Here is a 23,417-nt window from a genome sequence, read left to right on the forward strand (position 1 = left end):
CAGAAAAAAGGTATGTGGCATGGTTGAATATCCAAATATGCTGTACTTGATTGGTTATTATCTGCCTATCACATTGATAGCCTGTAGTTCATCCAAGGTACCCAGGGCCTTGTAAAAAGGGTTATCCTTAATTGTTCCTCATCAGACAGTTTCTCCCCTGCCCTGCTCCCATCCTGTGTCCATTTATACACTAAACGTGCACTAACTGAGCCAGCCTTGCACCAATTCCCACCTGTTTGTTGTCTGAGGTTGAGGTTGCTTTGCATCTCAAAACTAGGTAACCCCATTCAAATAAACATCTCTATGACATTCTGGTCAGCACTATAATAGTATAAAAACTATTGCAGTGAAGTAAAAAAAAAATCCTTCCAGTAGCACCTTAGAGACCAACTAAGTTTGTCATTGGTATGAGCTTTCGTGTGCATGCAAACTTCTTCAGATACCAAAGAAGGTTTGATGAAAGCCCAATACCTACCTCTCCTGTTTTATGACTATATATTTTTTTTCTGAAACACACTATGAAGGGAAAGAGTTAAAAACTATTATTTGAGTTGTCATGAAACAAACAAGAAACCTGTTGTTTATAACCCCATTTACCTGGAAGTAAGCCCATACTGAATTCAATTGGACTTTCTGAGAAGACATGCTTAAAATTCTGCTGTAAATTGCTTAACTACGGTATCAAACAATTTGCCAAGATGGGTGAATATTTATGTGTGTGCATACGCACCCACAAAACCCCATAATGCTGAAGTGGGGGAAGAGTCTAACCAAGATGTTGAGTAAATTTAGAATAAAACTGTTAACTTCAAGGCTAACATTAAAGTTATTGGGATTGATACTTGGGGGTGCATCTTGAAGAATGGTGGATTAATGTGTAGTGGAAACAGCTGGTGTGTCAACCGTGGATTTTATGAAGTGCATATGTTCATTTTGGTGTTTCTGATTTTGTTTATCTTATCATAAGAAGAAGAATGGTGGAGGGATTGACTTTATCTTCTCATATTTCCCTGGCAATATCTTCACTCTCTCTTTTTTTTTTTTTGCTACATCCTTTAGGCTAAAACCTCCCTTTTTGTTTGTTGCATCTTCAGTCTCCTCACATTACTGCAAGACTTTGTTGCACAAGATTACTTCTATAATAAGAGTCTATTAAACAGATGAACATATGGGGAACAAGGGGTAGCAAGGATGCAGAAAGAGCAATGACAAAGAGCAAGTACAAATTCCTATGCACAGTCCTTAATTAAGCATACATTTAACAATATTATAAGAGGCGCACACACATTCCTGTGCAAAAGGGTGTGCTTTTTAAAAAAACAGAGTCTCAATAGAGGGCTGCTGGAGGGGGAATAGCACATTAGAAAATTGCCTCCCCCACACAAGTACCGGTACTAGTGCATGTAATGGATATCTGTCACTGACACCTCGCTGGGTTACAATTAATTCTGAGTCATCAGTCATGCCTTCTCCTGAGAGCGCAAAAAAGTAGCAGCAGCAACAGGATTGCCCTTTGAGGATAAGCTTTTGTAACATGCTAGGATTCTAGAAGGCAGCCATACATCTAGTAATGCCACAGACACCACAGCTGTCAGCTTAGATAAATGGAGCCTGTGCTGAAAAGCAGAAAGTGGACATGGATTGTCAAAGATAATATGGCTAACTTAGTACATCATGTGCTACATATGACTTATCCCAGTGCTTAATTCAAATATTTTAAGTCCATTACTCCAAACTACCTCAAACTATTGACTCTAGAATTGAAACCAGCTATTTCAAAAGTGTCATTTAAATTGGCTTGTTGGCTTCAAGGTGCATACAATGTGCACCTAAATAGAAGATGTGTCTATTTAGATACAAAATAATATATATATACTTCCAGTAGCACCTTAGAGACCAACTAAAAGTTTGTCATTGGTATGAGCTTTCATGTACATGCACACTTCTTCAGATACAGTTAGTGCTATTTCTCTAGACCAGGCATCCCCAAACTTCGGCCCTCCAGATGTTTTGGACTACAATTCCCATCATCCCTGACCACTGGTCCAGTTAGCTAGGGATCACGGGATTTGTAGGCGAAAACATCTGGAGGGCCACAGTTTGGGGATGCCTGCTCTAGACAGAGAGGTGCCAGAATTCACCATGAACACCTCCCTTGTTCTCTCATAATAGCAATGGTGCCCACCTGAGAGGTGCTGGAACTGAGTGTGTGTTCCAGCTGAAAAAAGTATTATTTTTTTAGATAAAGCACTCTTCCCAGAAACTCCACAGATCATTCAAGTCATCCATGGGGCTCTGCCTTATTGCTGCTCTCAAGGAGCATGGCTTTTTTCTGCTGTGGGACCCAAGTTGTAGGATTCACTGCCAAGGAGACAGGATTGAACACAGATTGCAGAACAGTCTACAGCTCTATTAGGGAATGCTGCTTGTATGCAAATGCTATGTGTGAGCAAGGAAAGCAAAGATCCATGTGATAAGCTCCATTCCTTGTGTCATAGGAACAATGAAGAATCCTCAGAAATATACAGTAGGATCCAAATCATCTGGGGAGTCTCCAACTTGTGGGTGGGGGTGGGGTTAGCACCTTATGGGAGGACCCTATCCCCCATTACCCTGCTCATGCCTCAATAGGGTTTATATAAAAGCCAGTTCTCAGTTTTCCATCCCAATGTACCAAGAAACAGATGGGATCCATTTTGATCCTCAGTTGGATTATTGAGTTTATCCCAGGGATTACTGGTGAGGAGAGCAAGTTTATATCCTATCCCAATGGTGTCCCTTTTACTTTTCATTTAGGGATTAATTGCAACTTTTCTGTTGTTGTTGTTGTTGTTGTTGTTGTTGTTGTTGTTGTTATAATTGTAATTATATTATTATTATTTGGGGGAGGGAGCATAGTGCTTCAAACCAATGTCATTGCAGTAAGGGTAAAAAAACAACAACACTTCATCCATAGCTGCCAAGTTCTCCCTTTTTTTAAGGGAAATTCCCTTATGCTGAATAGGCTTCCTCGCGAGAAAGGGGAAAACTTGGCAGCTATGACTTCATCTCGTCCTTCACTAATAGGGATCTGCCTATATGTCTGAGCACACATGTGCATGCAATGGGAGGGTATGCACTGAAAGACACGCCCATGGAGAGGACCTCTCTCCACACCTGTTACAATGACAGTCGTTTTGAATGAAGACTGGAGAGAAGGCTAATAGATAACAAACCAGAAGGTACCAGGTGCCAATGTGTTCTAATGCAAGGATGGGGAAGCTTTTTTGGCTCAAGGTCCACATTCCCTTCTCGAAAACCGTCTAAGGGGCTGAACGGTCTGGTGGGTGGGATCAGAGACACTGCAATACCTGCAAATGTTATCTTTGCGCAGGAGGCCATCTTCTGCAGACACCCACATCTCTACCTTACATCTAGCCATGCAAAGAGGCACTAGCTGAATTCAAGGATATATTGTAGCAAGGCAAACCACCACCCTCAGGGTGTAAAGCAGGGTCAGTGAGGGGCATGGCCCCAGAAGAGTGTGTTTGGGGGAAAGTTCCAAGAAGAGAGGCTTGTAGGGCCGCATTTGCCCTCTGGCCTCAAGGCTCTCAATGGCTGTCTTAAAATGTCCTATCAGTGCTTCAACAAGGAGATCTTCTTGAAGTTTGCTACCACAGAGGAAAGAACTACATGCTGAGACTCTCACACAGCATGCTAGAAAACTTCTGAGCTGGGGAATCGGGTGGCACCCGAGGGACAAACTGGAGCCACAGTGTAATAAAATGCTCTGCCATCCACATGTTGCTGACTGAGGCCACCAGCTTGTTCCCTCCACTGTTATTCTCCAATTCTCTGGCCTCCCTTGGAAGTGCTTTCTGCTAGACTTTGACCTGCCAGCCATACTTGCTTGCTATTAATTTTGAGTGTCTGACACTACCCAATATAAGTGAATTTTGATTGATTCAGAATTGATTGGTGTGTGTAGTTTCTTTAATAAAGAAACAATACTTCCCCTCTAACCCTCAAACACACACCCCTCCCACCTTTCAATATTACATTTTGCCTGCACTAGGTTGGGGGAGTGCCAAAACGTTTTAAAGCAAATTGTGCCAACTTAACTTCAATATGATGAAATCAAATATTTTTCATATCACAAAGATTTCTGATCTGAAACATGTCTTGGGCTGAACGATGGAAGCAAATAAAAATGGCAGTACTGTGGGATTTAAGGTGTTATCTCTCCATGGAATATATCATAGAACTTAATGTTTGTAGAAGTCATCTTATCTCAGACTTCACAGGCTGACAAAGTACACAGAAAATGCAGTCAGACTCCTGGTTTGATCCTTGACTTTGACAGATCACAGATATGAAAATCTTAGCAATTTTCCATGGGTCCTGTAGGCAGGTTGATAACTGATGATGAAAAGGAGCAGGTATCCATAATCAGCTTCAGAAGTTAGCCCAACAGGAGAACTCCTTTTCTGCACAGGAAGCATAAACAGACACTGCCTGCCTCAAATGCATAATCAAGATTTAGACATGTCTAACTTTGCTATTCAAGAGAGAGAGAGAGAGAGAGAAGTGCACAACTGCACATTTACCAGCTTCCATTTTAAAGGCAGCTAGGATGTTTAAATACTTTAAAATACTTTGAAGCATGAACAGCATGAGAGACAAAGTTACTCTGCGTGATGTGGTTTTACTTGATTGCAACAAGGTTGCTGTCTCTGTGTGAGGGAAGTGATTGTATGGCAATAAAACTAGCATCCTCTTGCTATCAGTAATTTTGAGGACTCTGTTCTGAACACTGTTCACCGAGGCCATCACATTTCTTCTTTTCTTCTTCTCCTCTAAGACTGGCTTCATACACCACAATTGCATGTGCACAAGTACCAGAGCATCACACCACTGCTTCCTGCAGCAGACACATCAAGTATGAATGACAGGCCTGGATCCGTCCGCACCTCTCCTGTTTCAGTAGGCCAGAGCCAATCAGGGCTCTCAATCACACTGGTGCTTAAGGACACAAAGGTGCTACAGTATTCATTTTTTACTTAGTTGCTGGAAGAAATGCATAAGGAAACATTATTTTAACTGTACATGTTGCTTGTTGTCCAATTTAATATTTGAAATAATTAAAATGTTGTGACAAGAAAACTACCTATCATTGTTTTGATCTTACTTCTTTTGTTCTGCTGACATTGAACAGTTGGACAGTCCATAATTTGCCTGGTTGATAAAGATGGTAATCCTACAATATATAATACAAACCCCTTAAATTGAATATATAGAATAGCAAGCAGGGAAATGAATAGATATTTATTGATTTTCACAGTAGAAAAGGGATTTACAGAGGTTTAGAAAGGATGGGGGAGATACAAAAAAGCAAAAATACAAAAGTCAGGAAAAACAGAAAAAACCAGAAAAGAAAAAAGAAAAAATAGAAAACTATATAACTTATCTTTATCACAGTGTATATTGGGACCTCCTCGGGTTCCCGTCCCTGTGTTTCTCAAACACACTTCCAATTTAGCAAATTCTACCTCTAAATATTCACTTTTAATACTAAGTTCTTATTTTCTATTCTAAAATAACCTCTTTTACCTAATCCACAGATTTATTTACCACTTAATTTCTATTCTTAAAATATTACTTTAGCGTATTTTTTTAAATACAATTTAAAATCTTTCCACTCTTCTTCAATTGCTTGTTCTCCCTGGTTGCGGATTCGTCCAGTCATCTCTGCCAATTCCATAAATTCCATCATCTTCATCTGCCATTCATCAATCGTTGGTAACGTTTGCTGCTTCCAGTATTTAGCGATCAACAGTCTCGCAGCTGCAGTGGCATACATGAAAAAGGATACCTTTCTCTTGGGAATCTCCTTCCCTACAATGCCCACTAGGAATGCCTCTGGTCTCTTCACCAATGTGCCTTTTAGCACTTTCTTAAGTTCATTATAAATCTTATTCCAGAAGTCATTCACCAGTGGACATGTCCACCACATGTGGTAAAATGAACCTATTTCTTTCTTACATTTCCAACATTTATTGTCATTGTTGTGGTAAATCTTTGCTAGCTTTTCTGGTGTAAGGTACCATCTGTACATCATTTTCATTATATTCTCCTTTAATAAACTACACGCAGTAAATCTAATATTTTCCTTCCACAACTTTTCCCAATCCTCTATCATAATATTATGTCCCACATCCTTTGCCCACAAAATCATAGCATTTTTAGTTTGTTCATCTTTTGTATGCCATTCTAGCAGCAATTTATACATTCTCGAAAGTATTTTCGTCTTAGGTTCTAACAATTCTGTTTCCACCTTTGACCTCTCAATTTGAAAGCCAATTACTCTGTCCATTTTAAACGCTTCATTTATCTGATGGTATTGGAGCCAATCATCCAATTTACCTTTCAACTCCTCATATGTTTTTAATTTAAATTGGTCTCCATCTTGAATCAACAAATCTCTATATTTCAACCAACCGGTCTCCATATTTAATCTTTTGCGAACCTTGGCCTCCAAAGGCGAGAGCCAATTTGGCGTTTTTCTTTCTAATAAATCTTTATATCTGGACCAAACCTTGAACAATGAATTTCTAACAATGTGCCTTTTAAAACTTCCATGGGCCTTAGCCTTATCGTACCACACATATGCATGCCAACCATGAACATTATCATAACCTTCTAAGTCCAAAATATCAGCGTTTTCCAATGTAAACCACTCTTTCAACCAGCAAAAGGCAGCTGCTTCATAGTAAATTTTAAAATCAGGTAGAGAGAAGCCTCCTCTTTGTTTATCATCAGTCAATATCTTATATTTGATTCTTGGCTTCTTCCCTTGCCATATAAATTTTGATAGCACCTTTTGCCATTCTTTAAAACAACTCAGCTTTTCAATTATTGGTAATGATTGAAATAAAAACAACATCTTTGGCAATACATTCATCTTAATCGTTGCTATACGGCCCAATAAAGACAATTTCAGGTTGGTCCACGTTTCTAAATCCTTCTTAACTTCATTCCATAATTTCACATAATTATCTTTAAACAAATTTAAATTTTTTGCAGTCATATACACTCCAAGGTATTTCACTTTTTTAACAAAAGATAAACCAGTTGTTTCTTGCAATTTCTCTCTCTCTTCCTTATTCAAATTTTTATCTAGTACTTTAGTTTTGGATTTATTCAATTTGAAACCTGCTACCCTTCCAAACTCTTGAATAACTTCCAGAGCCCTCTGTACACTGGACTCTGGATCTTGTAAAGTTAACACCAAATCATCCGCAAAGGCTTTAAGTTTATATTGTCTCTTCCCAATATATAATACAAACCCCTTAAATTGAATATATAGAATAGCAAGCAGGGAAATGGAGGAGAAATTGACATTGGAAATTTCAGTTGGGGAGGTCTTCAAAAACGATCCCAGTGCATTCTTCAGCCCAATAAATCCTCATTCTTTTTTTTAAAAAAAACCCGGCTCTTGTGGCTCCAAACCTTCAGTTACAATTAATTTGATCCAAATTAATTGCTTTGACAATGCAGTAATTTGTGTCAAAAGCTCCCCATTGCATTATCTGCACTGGATAACTACTGGCTTATGTATCTCTCCCTGGTGACACAGCAGCAGGTTGGTCTAAGGATGGTTTGAACAGATTTAATTATATCTAGATCAATTTTTATAGGAAGTCACTTCCTTACATGATGCATATCACTTTCTTTCTCACACACAAACACACAGCAAGTTCTCTCATTCCTTCTCTGCCTGACCTTTTGCTGCTGAGAGGGAAGTAGAGAGGGGTCCCTTTGTTTGCTTCATAGTGCAGTATGGGTTTACGTTGTGTAGCCTTTGAAGATCACTCACTTTCACCATCAAGAACCCCATTCAGTTTCTGCCATGTTCACAGTCACAGCCAGGCTGCAAGCTTACATGGACTTATAAAAGGATTAGGGCAGTTTTGCTAAGAACAGCCCTTTGGAGGTATAGTTTCCCCCCTCCAACTTTGTCCCTTCTGAGCTCACCTGGGAATGTCATCAGGACCATTTCTACACCACTGAATATATATATATCATTTCTATACAGTCCCAACTATTTCTAAACCAAAAAAGAAAAAGGAAATGAAGGGGGAGGGGGAGGGGACTTTCTCTGTTAACAATTAAGTGCAGTAAAAATCTTCCAAACTGTACATGATCTATTTCCAGTTCACCCTACTGTTCTGCCCAGTAGGGGCCTCAACACTGGTCCACAATACCACTCCAAAAACAACAACTTGGAAGTGCATGAAGAAAATGAAAACGACTTAAAACTTCTTTTAAAATTGAAGAGGCCTAGCCCTTTAATACAGGATTTTTTTTTATCAGCAGTACTCTGCATTTAGAAATATATATGTTTCAAAACTTAGTTCCAAATACAAAAGGTGTCTTCTTCTGAATCTCTAATCTTGGTCATGGGGCTCATGAGCCCAGAACTGTCTACTTTGAGTGGTAGCAGTTTTCCAGATCTAGATTATTTTGTGTCTAAGATGTTAGAGACTGTGGGCTAAGATGTTAAGAGACTGTTCATTTGTAGAGAATGTGTTTCATCTACAGAAAGTCCAAGGTTAACTCTTGGCACCTACAGGTACAAGAGACTTCTGACTGATACCCTTGGAAGATCTTGCCAGTCAGCGCAGCAAGAAGAAAGACGGAGTAAGTACCAAGGAATCAGAAACCAAAAGGAGGCAATTTCTGGTGATTCTGGTAATTAACTATTTTAATTTAGCTTGATGCGTTTCAGAGAAGACTCCTTCAATGGGAACTGTATGAACACTTCAATTCCTCAACTCCAACAAGATCTGTACCTGTTGGTCAAGACATGAACACTTTATTGTAGTTCCCTTGCGGATAACTCTAATCACAGGGTAAGATACCTGGTCAATGTGGACAATACTGGGCTAATGAGCCAACTATCAAGAGATTCAGTAGAAGACACTTTCATATGTATTATTATATGGACCTGTGGTCTGATTTATAATAATGCAGGTTCCTATTCTCTTCCTATGAACCAGGGGGCACCTGCACTAATTGTGTGCTCTACCACTGAGCTGCACTGAGAAAACAGAAAACATATTTAGTGATAATTCAAATGAGCAATATTACTTCCCCCCTTTGTGCTGCAGGATTATAAAAGAAAACGGGAAAATAGCAGCAATTGAGATGCAAACACCACATAGTTAATTCCATTATGAAGGATCCAAAGGCTTGCATGTAATAAGGGGAAAATGTGATCAAGTGTATGGCCTGAATTGACAGATGGAAGGAAAGAGGAAGGCAGATGTGCTCTAATTTCTTGATTTTTTGAAAGATGACTAGCGTGCACAGATTAAACTGCTTGCTTGGCATCACTGTCTGAAGTTATACACCAGAGCAATAATGCAGATTTTTTTTTGTATGCCTCCACTCAGAATTTTACTCGCTAGTGCAGTTTGACATGGAACTCAGGAACAAGTCGAATGCCCAACAGCTGGCACTCTGCAAGGGAAGAGTGGAACACCAGCCAGGTCCAGCATGTATATCCCTTCAACTAAGCAGAGCCATATGGGAATGCTAGCCTGAATCTTAACAATGAAAATCAAGGGCCAGGTCAGACAAGCAGCACTTTTCAAAAATTTATGATGCTGAGTTTCTAAGCTAAACCAAAAATGACAGATGAGTTAACAAAGATGGAAGAATACAAGTCGGTCCAGCTTCTTTCCCCTGCAGAGGTAAAGGTGGCTGTGTGATTAAAGTTCAAGTCAGGGAATTGTGGCCAAGCAGTTAGAGCTCTGGCTTCATCAAAAATGTCTTGGGTGACATTAAGTAACCTTCAGTTAAAGACAAATCATGACTTAATTCAAGTTGAGTTGGAAATAAAACCACGCCTAGACTTTGGACCCCTTAAGACTATTGCAATGGGCTTTTCCACATTGGAGCCCAGCATTAAACAAGGACTGTAACAAAAACAAAACAAAATATTCTTTTGCTACCAGCGCTCTTGCTAAGGCTCCTTCTTCTATTTCTGCTAACTACAACCAGTTGTCTGCCATTAACTTAGACTGCCTCAGTAGGAACTAATCCACATATTGCAGTTACTGTGACCAAGCTGACTTCTGCCTGTGGAAGTGAACAGTCCCTGGCTGCTGTCTTGAAACACAGATTTTTCAAAAAGCTGCTGATAAACCAGTTTACATTTTTAAAAAATAAAAATAAATTTCTTGCCTACTTATTTTTCTAGACTTCAATTTAGTTTCTGATAACATACACTACAATATCCTTCTGGATCATCTCTCTGGGTTGGTTATCGATTATCCCTACCACCAATCTCTCCCCCTCTCTCTTTTCTCCTCCCCCATTTCCCTCCAGAATACTAGAATAGATTTCAGAAGCTACTTTCACGTTAATATTTTAAATGAATTTGTAATTTAGTATAATCTCCATTGTCCATACTTCAATTTGCTCAGCTTGCCAACTATATATATATATATATATATATATATATATATATATATATACTTTTTAAAATATACATTGTGAACTGAAACCATAAACCTGTGCAGATTTGTTCAAACAATGTGTGCAGTCATGAATGTCTGGAGCCACGCCTTTAAGATTTCATCTGCACGAGCTTCTACAACTGTACATTCTGAATATACAGTACTAGGTTTTATTTGCAAGATATACGGTACCCTCCATTTTGCAGGGTACAGACTGAATGGACTAAACAGGCATGACTGAAATTGATATGCATATACCCTTGTGCCAGAGCATTGGATATTGAACTTCACTCCCCCACAGACATACCGGTACATATGTTCACTGAATGTGCTTTGAACATCTGCACTGCTCTACTGTCTTTAGTAAACAAGGCCTCAAAATCAGGAACTGAAGAATCTAGACTATACTTTTGCATCTTCTAAAAAGCAGTAAATGCAGAGGACATCACAGTAAATACAATGGGATTCAACATCCTATCCCGCAGCAAGAAAACTGACTCATCACATCCTCGTCAGTAGCAAAAGCAGATGTGACAAATGTTTGTGCTGAGCCATTCCTCCAATATCAATTCTTCACCACTGTACAAATGGCAAGTTTTGCTGGCATCAAACAAACATTCTGAGTGTGTTTCCTTGCGATTGCCTTTAATTTCGTTTTGCAGTGATTAATCAGAGCAAATGTCTTTATTTTCTGCTGTTTTAACTACAAGAAATGATCGCTTCAGTTTTTATCCTATTATAAGGATTGTTGCAAAAATGGGAAACAATTAACACTGGGTTTAATGTGCAAGGGCTATAGAGCTGAAGTAATTGCGCTCAAGCTCTGCTAACTTTGTAATCAGGCATTTGGTTGCAAGCTGCTCACGATTGATTCTCAGAGAGGAACTAACACTTGGAGGAAGAAGGCAGGTGTGCCAGAAAAGCAGACATGTTGGCAAAACAAATTAAGACTCTGAAGGGGAAAAGAAGCAGAAACCAGAGAACATTCTCATCAGGAATCCGCTGCCTAAGCTCTGACTACAGCTGATTAAACCAATTTGTAGCCAGGCTATTGCAGAGTGTGAGACTGCACATGCAAATGTGTAAATCTGAGCTGTGTGCAGAAATCTGCGTCCAGGAAAGCCACGATTTCCATTTAGAAAACAAACGAGCCTACCACCACCACATTGCTACCTTGTAGCAATGTGCATCAAGGTAAATATACTGGTAGTTGGCTGCCTCCTGGGGATTGGAGAAAGAGTGAGGGGACTTTCACATGGTTCACAAAAGCATGAGTGTGTGTGTGTGAACATCAACGTTGCTTCAGACCTCCCTAGTCGTGTTGCTGCTGCCCCTTCCTCTTTAGGTTCAATTGCATTGTCCAGGACTGATTAATGTTCATCTTTCTTCTCTACACTCTCTAATGAAATTACTGTAGTCCTTTTTCAATTTCCACACACTTCTGGTTTATTTTTCCAATCTGTATTGTATTTTGATGTACTTCGCTTCTTAGATCCCGTAGCAATTTCAGAAATTCCTCTTGAAAGTCTGAGAAGTCAGATGATATTATGTCTACGGGCATCTTGCTCATCTCAAATTTCATGGGAACAGCACAGATTACAATGCAGGAAATGGCACAGTTCATATTTCCAAACTTCAAAGACAGAGATTGTGTCCGAACTGGTTGCAAACTAGCATTTTCAGTTCTTCTTCATACCTTAAAACTCTTATGTCCATTTACGAAAAGAGTATTTATCAAACTTCTTATTCACAGCCTTATATTTTGCACTCTCTTCAATACTGACAGTTCCCGACCTCAAAGAGGTAAACAAATTTCTTCCTATTGTGATGTCATAATGGCGGCTCGCTGATCCCTCCAGGGACCCGACTCCAGCTTCCAGGGGGACTTTCCCCAGTCCAAAATAAATTTTTTTTACAGGGAGTACTCCCTACTGTTCTGTGTAGGGAGTACTTTAAAAAAATAGCACAAAACACACAGATCAATGATGATTTAAAACATAACTGTAACACAAGAGTGAATCAACTTAATTAAAGGAGGAAAAGGTGAGATTTCCATAAGCAGTTGGAATACACACACCAGCAGAGCTTGGTAGACATGTTCAAAGTAGACAAGTACTACGGATGTTTCAACTGCAGTTCATCCCACATGGAACAACTGACCCATTTGCAAGAGTTACTCTTACAGTATTTGACAATGAAATTTGAAGACTTTAACTTCAGAGTTTGAAAGCTTATATCTGAATGCTATTTCTCCTAGAACTAGCAGAACAGAAGGAGAGACTAGTCTGGCTTACTTGCTTATTTAGCTTAAGGCTGGTTACTGATTTTCCTTTTTCCTTTTTGTTTATATCAAGAAAAAATAACGCAATGTGATAATGCATTCTTTTCCTTTTAAAAATTTCAACAGCACAAAGTTTCAGTTACATCACAAGCCAAACTCTGATTTGCTCTGACTGTGAGACTTTAATTAAAGCGAATTGCCTGTCCACCCAAGGTTTTCACACCATTTCTAAGCCAAAGGGATATAAGATGTGATAACCGATGACAGCTCGAGAACAGCAACAAATAACAGTCCAATTTCTGTGCACCTGCCCATCATGTATCCAGTCTCAGCTCAGTGTTCCAGCTCTGTCCTTTGCCTAAAACCACCCACCTCAGTCACCCTTTCCCATTATCTGTCACCTAGCCAAAGGGACATCATACAAGTTAAGAAATGTGGATGACATGTATATGAACACACACATGTGCACTCATATTCAGAACTTAATCATCTGGCACTTTCAAAGCTCTCTAACCTGGGAGCAACAATTGAAGAATGATGCTGAAAGGGTGGAGAATGACCATGTTGACAGCTAAGAACAGGCATCCCCAAACTTTGGCCCTCCAGATGTTTTGGACTACAATTCCCATCTTCCCCGACCACTGGTCCTGTTAGCTAAGGATCATGGGAGTTGTAGGCCAAAACATCTGGAGGGCCGCAATTTGGGGATGCCTGGCTAAGAATTTCTTAGTGGACAAACAATCCCATTTGCTGAGATGGCTTTTGCCAGACGAAACAAGCATGCTCTCTTTTAGACACATAATAGAACTCTAAAATATTTCCCCTCTGCACTGGGCAAAATTTGACCAAGGCTAGGATGGCAAACACATGTTTCTTCACATGTAAGATTCCAATGGAGCCGTCTGAATAGACAGCTGGTATACTCTAATGCCAAAACACTGAAATCAGTTTGGACCACACTGCTGATCTTCAAAGGTCTCAGAAATCCACTTGCTGCTATACCCTTTCAGAAAAAGAATGCCAAGAGACATTCTAAACAAAATGTATTTGGAGAGAAATATACTGAAGTTTTTTGTGGCTTACTGTATCATAACGGGGGCGAGATGGTTGGACAGTGTTCTCGAAGCTACCAACATGAGTCTAACCAAACTGCAGAAGGCAGTGGAAGACAGGAGTGCCTGGCGTGCTCTGGTCCATGGGGTTACGAAGAGTCGGACACGACTAAACGACTAAACAACAAGTATCATAACAATTGCAGGGCATTGCCCTGTTTCACCTTAGTGCTTATGTACCCTGGCTATCAGGACCAATGGAATAATCAAAAGCACAGAATTGATACCCTCCAAAATTTCTCTGATTAAAATAGGGATGTTCTATTCCACATCAGGAAGCTCCTCATGTGTTTGGTCTCCTGCACACATAGACGCCATAGATGCATCAACATTTGTCACCTTGAGCCAATTGCAACTACTCTGCCTCACCTATCTCACAGGACTGTTGTAAAAAAAAATGTGTGAGGGAAGGGATCATGCACAACACCTTCTACAAATAAATGGAATGAAATTTATTTTGGTGGTAAGCTGCCTTGAGTCCCTGTCAGAGAAAAAGGCAGAATAACATAGGAACTGTTAGAATAATGAACATGCCAGAGAACAAACCTATTGAACTCAGTGGGACTTAAAAAGGTAAAGGACCCCTGACAGTTAAGTCCAGTTGAACGACTCTGGGGTTGCGGCGCTCATCTCACTTTACTGGCCAAGGGAGCTGACGTTTGTTCACAGACAGTTTTTCTGGGTCATGTGGCCAGCATGACTAAGCCGCTTCTGGCAAAACCATAGCACCACCCATGTGGAACTTAAAAGGTAAAGGTAAAGTCCAGTCATGACCGACTCTGGGGTTGCGGCACTCATCTCACATTACTGGCCGAGGGAGCTGGCGTACAGCTTCCAGGTCATGTGGCCAGCATGACTAAGCCGCTTCTGGAGAACCAGAGCAGCACACGGAAACGCCGTTTACCTTCCCGCTTGAAGCCATACCTATTTATCTACTTGCACTTTGACGTGCTTTCAAACTGCTAGTTTGGCAGGAGCTGGGACCAAGCAATGGGAGCTCACCCCGCTGCGGGGATTCGAACCGCCAACCTTCTGATCGGCTCAGTGGTTTAACCCACAGTTCTGAGTAAAAATGCTTAGGATTGCAGTGTAAGGCTGCCCAGTCTTCACCCAGTTACCTGGGAGAAAGCTCCATTGAATACAGTGGGACTCACTTTTGAGTAGACAGTGTAAGGCTCCATTTACAATAAAGGAATCAACACTCCATGTGTTTCATTTAAAAATTCTAGCCGCTGAGGCACTGCAATTTAAGGTGGACTGGCGACATTTTCCTTCAAAATTATAGGAAGGGCTCTGTATACCAGCTTCACTATTTTCTTCATTTGATGCAGGTATTTTATTTTCAGTATAAAGAGGACTCTGTTTTTGCACCTACACAAAATCACACACCACGTTTAATTGTTCTCTGATATGTGGAGGGAAAGAAATAGAAAATTGGGACATTCGAGGTTCAAATTCCAGTGCAGAGCTAAGGTTTGACCCTCACATTAATTTTAGAAGCACAGATCAAGTAATTTTATACAGGAATTTGCACAAATTTAAATCTTCAAGAATTTTTAATGTCTGCATAATTTTTAGTCCATGCATTATCGTCCATCAGCCATGTACTGTGGTCCATCAAGGCGACATTGTTTAGGTGAGCCTCCTGCTTTGCTGAATGCCTGGGACTGCAAAATAGGGGTGGGGTGCAGCTACAAGGCATGGCAAGTGCAGTGGCGTTCCTACCCCAGCTGGTACCGGGGGCGGCACCTGCGTGGCGCTCCGTGCCGAATGCACGCGTGTGGCATCCCGCACATGCACACTCTGCATGGGGCAGCTCACAATAGGCGCCCTGCTCTGCCCAACTCAGGGAGGGAGGGGAGAGCAAAACAGTGGCCCGTCACCTCCCCAGCTCAGCGAGCTCCACCTCTGCGCGCAGCCCCGCCCTGCCGACCACTGTTGAGTGGCGGATGGCAGCCAGCAGCATTGGGGCGGCCTTTCCGTGATGGCGGCCGTGGCTGCTGTCGTCGGTGGAGGTGCAGAGGGGCCAGGGGCGCTGCCCCCCCCGCAGAGTGGAGCGTGGGGCGGTCCGTCCCTCTGCCCCCCCGTTGCGACGCCCCTGGGCAAGTGGACTGCACTGTTGGACTTGGAGAGTCACTTGTTGTAGAGGCCCATTCTAGACCTACTAATCCTTACTGAAGAAGGAAAGCAAAATCATTCTGGAAAAGAAATACTTCAGCACAGTCATTAAGAAATCAGAAAGCCCCATGAATGGAAGTTCCACTGTGACATGCTTAAGAAGGATTTGTTCTGAATGTAAAGCTCTAGGATTATTTACTAATTAAAACTGTTTTAGCACAGAGGAATCCCTTGAGATTTACCTCCTGTTTCCAAGGGTGCAGGAGTGTGAAATTATGGATGAACAAACTATAGCACTATAATTCCCTTCTGCCAGTTTAATGAAAAGGTTTGAAGTGAACTGGCAAAATTAGTTCCTAGCACTTTTACCCACCAGTGAATACAATTTATGTTTTTCTGTGAAAAGGTAAACATGCTTCCAAGACCATTAATCTGAAGGAAGAAGATAAATATAGCTACTTTTCCTATCAAGGTCAGTGCCCATTCTTCTGATATTCCTATTATTATTATTATTATTATTATTATTATTATTATTATTATTATATCTATCTCAAACAAATAAAACTCCAGGCTAGAGAAAAAAGTCCAGCAAATACAATAGCAGTTGTGAGGACTGAAGGATCCCCTTGTCCCAGCATATGAGTATCCTCCTGTCTAGGGTCTTTCCCAAGCAATTGCAAACTGTCTGTACACAACCAATCTCTGTTCTGCTCTTTTCATTTATTTGCATGTTCAAGGAAACCTGGAAGGAGGGGAGCTAGTCGCAGCAGGAGGGGTTCTTCAGGAGCCTATCTAAACTCTGCCTTTTGATTCCCCTCCTCTCCAGCCTCTGATTCTGCCTCTGATTCTAAACTGCTCTCTGCCACAGCCCCTTCATGCTCACTAAACCCTGTTGCCTCTCCTGCTTCCGACACCTCCTCCTCCCAGGCTTCTCCCTCTGACAACTCATTGTCATCCCACCACCAACCCCCTGGCTCTGAGACTTCTTACCTTAAGGGTTCCCCAGCGCATGCCTCCCATCACAACTCTGCACCCAGCCAGACCATGACACAAGAAAATGTTTGGCTTGGCAACTCATACGTTGCTTGAACCTGATTTATATACATAAATAAGGTCGTCCTCCCCATACCCTTTTCAGCACCTGCTAAAAAACATTATTGTTTAGACAAGCCTACCCAGATGCTTGGGACACGGATGGCGCTGTGGGTCAAACCACAGAGCCTAGGGCTTGCCGATCTGAAGGTCAGTGGCTCGAATCCCCATGATGGGGTGAGCTCCCGTTGCTCGGTCCCAGCTCCTGCCAACCTAGCAGTTTGAAAGCACGAAGGGAGGGAAGGTAAACGGCGTTTCTGTGTGCTGCTCTGGTTTTGCCAGAAGCAGCTTAGTCATGCTGGCCACATGACCCAGAAGTTGTCTGCGGACAAACGCCGGCTCCCTTGGCCAGTAAAGTGAGATGACCGCCGCAACCCCGCAACTGAACCTAACGGTCAGGAGTCCCTTTATCTTTATCCAGATGCTTAGAAAGTTAAGGTAATTTTAATATGGGTAGCTTAACTTTTGTATGCTTTAAAGGATCCCCCCCTCTATTTTATTGTTTTATCTTTCCGTAAGCTACTCTGAGGTTGGGGGGGGGGGGGTTCCAATCAAGTGGTTGTTACAAACAAACAAACCTGAGACTCAAAGGGAGGATTCTGGAAGATAGGGAGTTGTGCCCAGCATATTGTGTGTAGAAGTAAACGAAAAGTTGCAAGAACTCGGGCCAGAAAGGATAATTTCAAAAAATATTCACAAAGTTTTATTCAGGATAATTTCCAGTAAATATCAACATCAAGACAAGGCCCTGTTTCGATGAAGAATCATCGAAACAGGGCCTTGTCCTGATGTTGATATTTACTGGAAGTTATCCTGAATAAAACTTTGTGAATATTTTTTGAAATTATCCTTTCTGGCCCGAGTTCTTGCAACTTTTCATTTACTTCTGGACTTTACCAAGAACTCCAATTTCTACTGTAACAGCATATTGTGTGTGGCACGGGTCTAGGGCATTTTTTGTCTGCCTATTTTCTGCCATAGGATGGCTTAACAAAATCTATTAAAATCATTTATATGCCTTTATACACAATCAGGAACAATAAAAGCCGCAGTTAAATAATCAGCAGCAGACAGATCAACTCGACAAGACAAAATAACAACACAATTTACCTTCCAAAAGTTCAAGTAAACAATCCTCAAATCTGAACATAAAATCTTCAAGTATTAGCTGCCCTTTTCTCTACTTTGATTATTGGCATTTCTGAGCCAAGTATAAACTTGTCAAGTTGTTAGATATATTGACAATGCAGGGAAGCATATACCGTATTCTCTAAGTCTAATACGCACATTTTTTTAAAAAAATATACTTCAGTGTTAAGTCAAAACTAGGTATATTTATTTATTTAGTAAGCAAATTGCTGCTACTATTAAATAAACGTTGTTGGTTGGTTGGAACACTTTCAGCACTATGGTTAAAGTTAATGGAAAGGAGGGGCAGAAAAAGCCCCTCACAAGATTTGTCAGTTTAAATGTGCTCTCACACAGCAATTGCATGCTTGGAGGATCAGAGCCAAACTAATTCATTCATTGTTCTCATTACATATGAAATAATACGATTCCTTGGAATTGCAACTCTCCAAAATAATTCCATTGCCTCATTTCAGAATCTAATCCTGAGCAAACTAGAATCATAACCCAATTATCCAGGCACTAGTTTCATCAAAAGCATATTTAGCGGGTAAATATTTCTCTTCTTCTCGCAGATTTTTATTTAGAAATGCGTAAGTGGGGAAAGCTTCAAACAGCTAATTGAGAAACACACACACACACACACACACACACACACAGAGAGAGCATACTGATGTATCTGTTGTGATAGAAATATTAACACGCCTACTCAGAAGTAAGTCCCATTGAATCTAAAGATATTTGCTCCTAGATTTGTGGGGTTGGGATTGCAGCCTAAATTCTCATTCCCTTATAATTTCTCAAAAACAATTAGGCAGCACAACTTGCAGGTACATGCTACCTAGCATTTCCTTCTCCCGTATCCAGAATGTTGCTCAATGGCCCCACTTTCATCCAAGAAGATCTTAAACAAAATCACATAGCTGCCAAGTTCTCCCTTTTTTTAAGGGAAATTCCCTTATGCTGAATAGGCTTCCTCGCAGCTATGAAATCATGGTACACAATTATTATTTTCTTCTTCTAAGAATTCTAGTAATCTGTTCCTGCAGCAGGGGTGAGCAAATATTTCTGGGCCATGTCACTATTGCATGTTTTTACACATAATTCAGTTCCATTTCATTTTTGCATTAAGGTTTTGAACCTATTGACCATGGTATCATCTGTGACAGGTGATGCGGATCCCACCGCTTCCACCAAAATGTAGAGATCCCCCTCCCTCCACTCTGGCTACCAATTGTGGCAGTTCGCACCTACATATACTCTATATAACCACCACCACGGGCTATCTTGTAGTTTTTGTGTGAGGGTAAACTTAGATCCTTGGAGACTCAGACAGAAGTTGAATGAATAAGTCACATTTATTTTACAGAACAAAGTTGATAAAACAAAGGATGTGTCAGGAGATAATGTTCTTTCAGAGAACAGTTAACTTATTAATAATTGTACTAAATCTAGTGGGTGTTACAGGCTTCTAAACAAGGTAGTAAACACACAGCTTCTTTTAAATGTTGGTTGCTTAATTCAGTTATTACTCCGCAGTTAGATGTTACAGGTTTCTAGACTACATGGTGCATGCTTAGCTTATTATTTCCAGTTATTTTGCTTCAGTTCCTTAGCTTAATTGTTGCATAGGTGTTACAGCTTAATGCTTAGGTTCTTAAACAAGGTGTATTTCTGTCTGTTACCCAGCCTTTTCACATTCACACTCCTGGGGTATTTCCAAATTGTACAAGGGATCCAGGGGGTCACCACACCCCTCTTAACTGGCTTGGGAGTCTTCTCTTCCTAGAAGATCCCTTCTTGACTGGAGATGGTACCCAAGGAGACAGTGTCCTCACAGCTTCTACTTCTCCTGGCTCAAACTCAGCCCTCCAGTTCACTCCTGCCTTTCTATCTAAGCTTAGAGGCTTCCTTCTCTGGCTACAGATATTTTCCTCAGAGTGGATGTTACACCCATAGATCCGAACCAACTCACCTCACTCCCTCCTGCGCTCTCTTAAACCCTATCCCTCTCTGAACCCTCTCAAGAAAAGGCTTTTATTTTTTCTCCCAAACCACTGGCTCCACCCCTCTCTGGCTGGTAGCCAATCAGAGAGAGGCTCTGGCCCTCTGATGGAATTCTGTGGGACTGCATCAACTGTCCGTCGCAATAGGCTGTCTGAGTTGGAAAGTGGGCACTGATTCTGCTCTTGTTTGGGGTCCCACTGAGCTATAATTTATTATTCACTATTTTTAACATCTATATTAGGTCATCCAGAGTTCAGGGGCAAGGTGTCATCAACATGTAGATGATACTTAACTTTCTCATTTCCATCAAATTCAGGGGAGGCAGTCAAAAACTGTGCAGGCTTATCACAGAGAGAGGGGGGGGAGAGGGAGAGGTATCAAGTTTACATACATATTTTAACATTGGGGGGGGGTTGATTCTTATCATGCATATTCCTTCCATCATGTGAACAGGTCTCCCAAAGTTAGGTGCCCTTTGTTTCCAGCTAAGCAAGTTAAGTCTGTTAAGAGCTTGGTCTGCAGGCTACAATCATGAAATGATACTGCATTGTTAATAATAATCGCCTGTTAATTGTTCCACCAATTGAAAAGCTCTTTGCAGCTTACTAAATGAATCACTCTATCACCTCTTCTGCCTGGTTAGTGCCTACCAGCTACTAACAGTGTACAGCAGGGAGACTCTAATTACTGGCACACCAAAGGTCACCTAATCCCAGGCAATGCAAATACCCTAATTACATTGTTTCTTAAGGACTCTTCTGGGCAAGTGTCAATCAACAAAGGCAGCAAACAGAAGCAGAGGCAGCATTCATAATGACAGCACAAATTCAACACATCTCCCCAGAGCTCAAGCAACAAAAATGACACCACATGAAATGGGCTGATATGGAATTTAATTACTGTGGTTTATAATGGACACACTATAGGGTACTTGAAGCATTAAAAGGCAAACTGTTTACATAAAGCCTTAGTAGCAGCTTATGGCTTCCTAATTATGCACCCACACCATGATTATGATGGTTATGTAGAATTTTTGGATTCATACTACTTTTTTCTATTTAATAGAAATGTATGGTAGTTATATCTAATGCTGGGAACAATGCACTGCTTTTTGTTTGTTTGTTTGTTTACATTTTATACATTGAAAGTGCTAAACAGAGCAGAAATGTTCACTGTTATTCCAAATGGTTTGGAAGGAAAAGAGTTGATTACTGCCACGATGACTTATACATTGTTTTGCATTTTTTATCGATTTTTTGATGTACATGGAACCAAACAAACCTGCCATGAATACACTTGTTCATGTGCTACTTCAATGTGTGCTGGTAGTATGGACCCAGTGTGAGGCAGGTTTCAAAACCATGCCCTGCATGTTGTGAGATTGTTGCTGATATGCATGGTTGACTCTTGAGGACCCAGGCTAGATGTTACTCTTCCCGTAGGGACTGGTATCCCCATAGGAACTCCACCAACCCCCTTTTGTCCACTATTTCGTTCAGTAGTACTAATTACTTACGGAAGAACAATCACTTCATGACATCCTTTCCTGCAAACACCACTGGCATGGATCTTGGGTGATAAAAGGATGACCCTCAACTCATGTAGTCAGCAAAATTAAGCTGTATGTTTGGGGCAGGATAAAAGTCTACTTGAAGTGGCATGCTAATGTCTAAAGACTCAACAGACCCTAACAGCAGTTCTCATGTCCCCACAAGTGCATTCGATAAGGCTCTTTCATGGAAGTTGCAAGGGACAAATGAGCAGGAATAGGAATTAAAAATGTACTGGATCAAGAGAAAAGACCACAGAACAGGGCTAAGGGAAGCTGACATTCCCATCTTCCCAGTAGCCACCGGCCTCCTGTAAAGTCTCCCCCATTGATTGGAAGGGAGACCCTGCTGAATTTGGGAATGGAGGGTTGACGGCTGGTACTAGGCTGCATTTTGTGGCCAGTTTCAAGCTGGGTACCCCTCAACAAGACAGAAATGAGGAATTATCTGCCCTGCACTTTTTTCTTGCGGGAAATAAGCTACATCAGGTAGTAAGAGGCCCAAAGACCTGGCTCTACTTTACTTTTGTTTAAAGTTCACAGTGTGAGCTTAACAAGGTGTTTAGAGAGAAACTACATTTAGCTGCAGTATCTCTAGCTGGCTAGGAATTGGAGAGAGAGAGAGAGAGAGAGAGAGAGAGAGAGAGAGAGAGAGAGAGAGAGAGAGAGAGAGAGAGAGAGAGATATGTAATGCATGAACACTCCAGTGTACTGTAAATAAGCAGATGGAGAGAAAGCTTTTGCCAGCTCAGTAATCAACTTAACAACCCGCTATGCAATATTACATAAGAGGGGTGTGTCTGATGATCTAGTACCCAACATGCTTCCAGAGGAATTGTATCAGCTATGATGATGACTCCACAAGACACTTCCAATTTGTTGAGAACTACGTCTGGCCCACCAGGCACTCTCACTCCACCAGCCTGAAACCAGTTTAGTCCAGACACAATGTCAATTTACATGGTTAAACTGACAAGTCATGCTTGTCACCAGTCATTAGCTCCTGTTCTCTGCAGCACTACACAATACCCCGTTGGATACATGAAGCAAGAAAGTGTAAGAGTGACAGAGACATTCATTCCAAATGATCAGAAAGATAAGGAGAACAGCATGTACACTGCAGAGCAATTTTAAATCACATTGTGCACGCAGACACACACACACACACTCAAGGGGCACTTTTGGTGGTGCTGGTATCCGTTCCCCAGCACTTATTTCCTTAGCAATAGATTGCAGTCAATTACTTGCATGGGAAAAAATAAAGACGTGTTCTATGGGACGCCTACTAAGCTTGCCTCAGGCCCTTCAGTTTCTTGGGGAAACAAACTCTGATCCTTTTCCACACATGTGTCAGATTGCCCCTGTGATTGATGGGGTCATGGCCATGCAACATCAGCACAATTTGCACTCATGCCCCGCAGTGTGCCCACATGGCGTCAGCATGCCCCTGACGTCACTCAGGCATGCTACAGGGCATGCTGATGGGTTATGCAGGAGCTCCCTGGTTTGTGTGTGTGTGTCGTGAGCATGCTCTGCAGCATGTGCACACAGCCACCACAGAACCTTAAGGGGACTCGGCCCCCTGATGGAATTTTTTTAGGGGGGCTGCTTCCCCCCTCCCACTGAGA

General features: G+C 41.3%; 1 protein-coding gene across 2 annotated transcripts in view; it reads right to left on the reverse strand.

The window, feature by feature from the left end:
• The window catches only part of PCDH9 (protocadherin 9), a 762,177-nt gene that overhangs the window by 262,941 nt on the left and 475,819 nt on the right, over window positions 1-23,417 (reverse strand). The gene's annotated exons all lie outside the window — the stretch shown is intronic.

Source organism: Zootoca vivipara, chromosome 4 (genome assembly GCF_965207765.1).
Source record: "Zootoca vivipara chromosome 4, rZooViv2.hap1.1, whole genome shotgun sequence".
Classification (NCBI taxonomy): Eukaryota; Metazoa; Chordata; class Lepidosauria; order Squamata; family Lacertidae; genus Zootoca; species Zootoca vivipara.